We start from the raw sequence: 7,153 nt of genomic DNA, 5'->3' as shown, positions 1-7,153 counted from the left end.
AAATGGTGAACAGAGAAAGAGAGAATGTGTTTTTTGTGCTTGCTTGAGTTTGCATAGAATACCTCTGGAAGAAAAAGCAAGAGATGATGACTAAGGAAGGGAACTGAGGAGCTGCCCTCAGCCCACAGAAGAGGGAAGCAAACTTTTTAAGATATGCTTTAGAATTTTGATGCTGAAGCTGAAACTCCAATACTTTGACCACCTGATGCATAGAGCTGACTCACTGGAAAAGACCCTGATGCTGGGATTGAAGGCAGGAGGAGAAGGGAACGACAGGGGATGAGATGGTTGGATCGCATCATGGATCTGATGGACGTGAATTTGAGTGAGTTCCAGGAGTTGGTGATGGACAGGGAAGCCTGGTGTGGTGCAGTCCAAGGGGTTGCAAAGAGTCGGACATGACTGAGTGACTGAACTGAACTGAACTTAGAATTTTGAACTATGTGAATGTATCACTCATTCAACAAATAATAATAATAATAATAACTAGTTTCATCTGACATGCTGAATTGTTGTGTTGCTTGTATGCTGTCAAGTCAGACTCTTTGAGGCCTCATGGACTGTAGCCCACCAGGCTCCTCTGTCCATGGAATTTTCCAGGCAAGAATACTGGAGTGGGTTGCCATTTCTTACTCCAGGGCATCTTCCCAACCCAGAGAATGAACCTGTATCTCTTGCATCTCCTGCATTGGCAGGTAGATTCTTTACCACTGTGCCACCTCATGGTCTCATACATATTTTTTAAAGTATGTCTGCCTGTATCTTTCTGGTTGATGGTCCTTCAGACAGGACAAATTATTGTTTTGTGGACTCCCCTGCAAGTTTTAGGCAGTGGCTAAAAGTGCCATCCTGGGAACATGGTGAAGAAGCACCACTGCTCAGGGCAGGGATCTCTCCCTCGATCTCTTGTTATCTTTGGCTCACAGTGTCCTAGCTTCTCTGCGACTGAGAGAAGCAGAAATATACCATCAGGATCCTGCCCAGATTCTGATGCTATGATGCTCCATTTTGAGGTGGGAGTACTTGACCCCACTGAGAACAAGGAGAATTTTCTTACCCTCTCTGATTGCTCTGGTGAGCATTTCAGGAGCAGGTGTATTATTGTAAGTATGTGTGTGTGCATGCTATAAGGTAGAGAGTGTTCTCTATTCAGGGGGAAAAAAATCAAAATAGAGGACAGTGTATAGAGTATGTTACCACTTGGGTTCAAAAAAGAAAAGAGAGAGACCTTTAAATATATAATTTGTACTATCAAAGAGTATTTCTGGAATACACAAGAAACTGGAACACTAGTTGCCTTTGTGGGGAGGTCAGTTGTACGAGACTAACTTTTAACCAAATACTCTTTGTGATATTTGAGTTTTAAGTATGTGCTATATAGCATCTTTGGCCACCTGATGTGAAGAACTGACTCATTGGAAAAGACTCTGATGCTGGGAAAGATTGAAGGCAGGAGGAGAAGGGGACGACAGAGGATGAGGTGGTTGGATGGTATCACAGACTCAATGGACATGAATCTGAGTAAACTCCAGGAGTTGGCAATGGACAGGGAGGCCTGGTGTGCTGCAGTCCACGGGGTCACAAAGAGTCGGACATGACTGAGCGACTGAACTGAACTGAACTGACTGATATAGCATCTATTCAAAACATGTAAAAAAGATAGAATCCAGTTTATATGATATAGTTTCTTTCTATTCCACCCCCACCCCCACCCCCTTCTTCCTACTCCTCTCCTTCTCCTTCTTTCAATGGAGACTGTAAATTCTACCTAAACAGACCAACATCTTTGCTTACACTTAGCATTAAGGTCAACCCAGAAGTGGATGACCTTTTGGGGTTGCTGTTGGAAATGCAGAAAGAAAACGGAAATCGAATATTTAAAACTTCTGCATCTTCCAAAAATCACAGAATTTCCGCCCTGGTCTCAGTCCCAGGCCATGGGTGTTCTGTTTACATTTCAACCATTCTCCTTGAGCCAGTGGAAGCTGCAGACATATGGGTTAGTGTTTCCTGTACATCTGACTACAGGCAAAAGGGGGCCCAGTCTTTCTTACTATATCTGCCAGAAGGGACTTCTCCAAGATGATCCACAACTGCCAGGGAGCCCAGTGGGGGCCAGAAACCTAGACTTCCGGTTTGCCAGGCAGCAACCCTGACCCCAGGGTCCTCCCACCACCAGGGCACAGATACAGGAAAACTGTTTTCAGGGTTTCTGGCTTTGACATGCTTCTCAGGGCTGGACAGGCAAAGGAGGGAAGGATCCAAAGGGGACAGATTGTTGCAGCCTTAACTTGTTAAAGGGGTCAGGTGGAACTTACAGTGATGTGGAAAGATGTCCACAAGACGCTAAGAAATGAAAGAAGCAGGTTGCAAAGCCTGCACACAGCCTGAAAGGACTTCACCAAAATCGACTGTGACTTGTGGGGGAGGGGAGTTGGTCAAATGGTGCCTTCTGCTTCTGTATGATTTAAAAGGTCTTGTTTTGTTTTTTACAATTGGGCATGCATCCTTTTTTTTTTAATCTTTTAATGCTTATTGAATTTTACTTGACAGATGGTCAAAGGAGTGAGAAAAACTATTCAAATGCTGGGGAGAGACCGTGGAATCTCCAGAAAACAGCATTTTTTCAGCCCTAGAAAGGATCTGTTTGGAACTCGAAGTCCCAAGGACCCTGGGGAGAGGAGCATACCTGCGCCCCCAAAAGACGGAAGACTGTGCCCATGAATCACGTGGGGACCTTGGTTGATTTGGATGCTGTCTCACTGGGTCCGGAAGCGCCTGCGACTGGGTGTTTATAACGAGTTTCCTCCCAATGCTGATCCTGCGGGCCCCAGACCACCAGGATCTGGAGAGAGGCAGGAGGGGGTGGGTGCATGTAGTCCCGCCGATGGTTCCGGCTCTTCCCACGCTCGGCAAGAGTCATTTCAATAACGTATATGTGTACGTGTGTGTGTGTGTGTGTGTGTGTGTGTGTGTAGGTGGGTACAAGCGCGCGCGGGCGCGCTTTATGCATTTGAGGGGACTGAGAAAAAAAGATAAAGGACAAGAAGGGAGACTCATAGAAGCGAAGGGGAAGAGAGCTGGAAGGGAAAGAAGACCGGGAGACCCGGCTCCTGTACCGCCGCCTCCTTCAAGCCCAAGCCCAAGGCCATGAGCGCGGTGCGGAACGCCCTGAGATTCTCCCTGGGCGCCGCCCGCTGGTCCTCACCCGGCGGAGGTTTCGGACGGCCGGCCCCCCGCGATAGCCAGCTGGGTCCCCCGCTTCTCTGTGCGCTCCACCGCCGAGAATGGGGAGACGCGGCTAGGGAGACCCACGCCGGCTGGGCTTCCGGAGAAGCCGGGGGAAGGGCTCGGGCCTCTGGAGGGGCCCTGCCGGGATCCCGGAGCGATGCTGGCCCCCGCGAGGCCCCCGGGCCTCTCGACCCCCGCACGCCTCTCCCTTCTCTTGAGCCCACCTCCAGGCCCTCGCACTTGATAAAATAACACGTTTGCCTTGGGGGGTTGGGGGAATCTGTGACCCTCTCCCCACGTGACAAGGAGTGAACCAACGTTGTCCGCATCTGGCAGTTTCGAATTTGGTTTGACAAGGGGGAAAATCTTGTACCTCTGATGCTGGTATGTGGAAACTCCAGGGAAATTCTCTGGGTGTAACTGTCTTAACCACCGACATTAACTTGGATCTACTGAGCCCATCTGGGGCCTGTCCCTTGCTCTGGGTCCCGGGGGTGCAAAGCGAGTTGAGGCACAGTGAGGACCTGCAGGGACTTGCCCTGCTTTGAGGAAGCCAGACCCTCACTGCAGTAGAGTGGACCCTGACAGGGAGCAGGGAGAGAGCTCTGGGTGCTCTAGAGGCTCAAGAAGAGGGTGATCCCCTGGAAGGGTGGCACAAGATGGGATGGACAGGAATGCGGGGGAAGATGAGGGGAGAGCAGAGCCCACCAGGTGCTCCAGGTCCTGAGAGGGTGAGAAGGGAAGGAGGAGCGGCCAGTGGAGGCCAAGTCTACCTGGCAGTTAGCCTTGAACTCCCAGCCCGAGGATCCTGAAGGCAGTGGGGAGATAGAAAGCTGCTACAGCTTCCGTGATAACGAGGCAGGCCATCCATCGGGCGCTCGGAGCAGGGCTCAGGCCCTGCATCCTCCGCACTTGGAGCTCAGAGGCACTCCACACCCTCCAGCCTGAAGCTCCCCACCCAGACCACACTCAGTCTATGCAGGCGTGGGGAGTGTGGGGAGCACATGCACTTTCTGTCCCATTTCCAGAACCTGGCCTTGCAGACTTGTCACCTGTAGCCTAGAAGAGCCTCTCCCACACTCAGAAACCCACCGCCTCCTCCAGTGTAAGGTCTTGGCCCAAGGCAGGGTCAGGGGCTTCCTGGTCCACTTTGTCCACGTCACTCTGTAACTGCGTGGAGCATACCCCACCTGGGGACTCACTCTCCAGATTAATCTCTCTGTTCAGCCCATCCCCACCTTCCAGATGAACCTCAGTGGGGAGAGGGGGAGATGCCTAGTGTCTCAAGGATGGCAGGGGAGTGGCTGGAGGGGTAGGACCAAGCCACGGAGGCCTCCGGGACTGGGGACCTGGGGGACCAGGGGCTGAACTCAGCCTCTGCCCTGATCTTCAGTCTTCAGTCTTTTCATTTGTAAAATGGGATCAAGGTGCCACGGAAGGGCTGCTGGCAGAGCTTGGGTGAAATCACAGTTTGTAAACTAAGATCTGTGAAAGTTGGTTCCGGGTCATCTCTCAGTTCAGATTCCAACTTTACTCCGCTGTAGCCTGTTGACGTCAATGGCAGGGCTCCTTAGGAGCAGGTGATGGTCACGGACTTGATGGGGAGGGGGTGCTCCAGATGGAGGGACTAACTGAAAGGAAAGGGTTTTTAGTTTGGGGTTTTGTTTGACAGTTTTTTTGTTTGTTGTTGTTTGCCTTTAGCTGATACCCAAGGGTGAGCCAGGCCTGGGCAGAGGTCCTTCATTTCTCAAACCCTCACAGTCCCTCAAACAGTATTAGCAGAATAGAGAAATCACAAAGGGAAGGTATCGTCCAACCCTCCCACTCCGTCCTCAAATCTTACGGCAGACACACACCCTTAGAGACCACAGGTAGCTTCTAGAAACCCATTTTAGGAACGAGAACCTGAGGCCAAGAGCAGACAAGGCAAGATCCCACAACCTCAGATCCCTAAGTTTCAGGTGACCAGCACCACGTTGTCTCCATCACCATGCTGTCTTTCTGGACATCCCCCTCTGCTTAGGGGCCTTGAACAAATGCCCACATCCCTCTGAGGGTCAGTTTCCCCATCTGTAAAATGGGAGTAAGTACTCCTCCCTCCTAGGGTCAGGGAGAGATTAAATGAGATGAAGTCTACCCAAGACCCACTAGGCACAGCTTGCTTCTGCTGCTGCTGCCAAGTCGCTTCAGTTGTGTCCAACTCTGTGCGACCCCATAGACGGCAGCCCACCAGGCTCCCCCATCCCTGGGATTCTCCAGGCAAGAACACTGGAGTGGGTTGCCATTTCCTTCTCCAATGCATGAAAGTGAAAAGTGAAAGTGAAGTCGCTCAGTCGTGTCCAACTCTTAGCGACCCCATGGACTGCAGCCCACCAGGCTCCTCTAGGTCACCTCTAACTGCTCATTCCCTTGTGGCTCAACTGGTAAAGAATCCGCCTGCAATGCAGGAGACCTGGGTTCGATCCCAGGGTTGGGAAGATCCCCTGGAGAAGGGAAAGGCTTCCCACTCCAGTATTCTGGCCTGGAGAATACCATGAACTGTATAGTCCATGGGGTCTCCAAGAGTTGGACTCGACTGAGCGACTTTCACACTCACAGTTGGTCATTAGGTGGAAGTCATTCCACCTGTTATTCTAAATGCTCCCATATCCCCAGCAATCCAGATTAGAGACCTCCTGGTTTACTGTGTAAACCGAAGACATACACAGGCACCATCCTTTTACAAGAATGTTGACAGCTTGGTTTCACACCAGCCCGCCGGCATATCTGCATGTGAACGCGTTCCAAAGTATTTACCAAGCCCCTTCCATGTGTCAGGCCTTGGGCTGGGGGCTGGGGGCTGGGGCCCGGGAGCCAGAGATGACCTTGGATGACTCCGGTAGCTGAGTCTCAGTTGCTCAGTCGTGTCCGACTCTTTGCGACCCCAAGGATGTAGCCCTCCAGGCTCCTCTGTCTATGGGGATTCTCCAGGCAAGAATACTGGAGTGGGTTGCCACGCCCTCCTCCAGGGGATCTTCCCAATCCAGGGGTCGAGTCCAGGTCTCCTGCCCTGCAGGCAGGATTCTTTACCCTCTGAGCCACCAGGGACGCCCAGAGTCTTGCATGGAAGACAGGATTTGTTTGCAGAGTTCTGCCTCCTAAGCGGTCTGATCGCTCACGTTTGGGCGCCAAACGCTGGCATTGCGCATCCCTTCTGGTTTCCGGACCAGGAGCGATGGCTGAAATGCTTTTTTCTTTTCTTTCCGGAGCCTGGCCTCCCACCGCCAGCCCCAGTCCGCCTGGCGCAAGGGCGCCGCTCTCCTTGGCAGCCGGGCGGATTCGCTGCCCGAATGTGCGCAGGAACTCGGAGAAATGGGCAAGGCGAGAACAGGCCAGAAAGGCCCGGGAGGAACCCGCGAAGCCGTGGGAGGTCTGCTTCTTTGCAGCCCCCGCGCCAGCCCTCCCTAGCCCGTTTGGCACAAGCGCCTCCCGGGCCGCCAGGCGGCTGAGCAAAGGCCGGCCCCTCCACGCACCCGGTCTTTTGTGGGAGCGAAACACAAAAGAGAGGGAAAAAAAATACGTCTTCCGTTTCGACGGAGGAGGCCGACAGCGCCAGGACGCCTGGGCCAGCCAGGAACTAACTCCCGGAGCCCGGCCCATTTAGCCCCGGCAAAGGAGCACTCCATTTCGCGGGAAGGGGCTGTATGCGCGCGGGTGGGAATCGCGGTGCCAGGGACACTCCCAGGACGCGCACACCAGGCGCCGGGCGCAAGACCTGGACAAGGTCCGGGACGCCCTAGAACCCACAGGAGAGCAAGCGCCAGTGGCGGACTCTAGTTTCTGATTATTCCTGGAGGGGGTGGGAGGACTCAGAGACACAGTCGGGAGAGTTTGGCGACTGACCAGCCCCAGGGCTAAAGAAGCCCTGGGGACACTGACCGCC

The sequence above is a fragment of the Bison bison genome, unplaced genomic scaffold (genome assembly GCF_000754665.1).
Source record: "Bison bison bison isolate TAMUID 2011002044 unplaced genomic scaffold, Bison_UMD1.0 scf7180017864481, whole genome shotgun sequence".
NCBI lineage: Eukaryota > Metazoa > Chordata > Mammalia > Artiodactyla > Bovidae > Bison > Bison bison.
Note: the sequence above shows the minus strand (reverse complement) of the source record.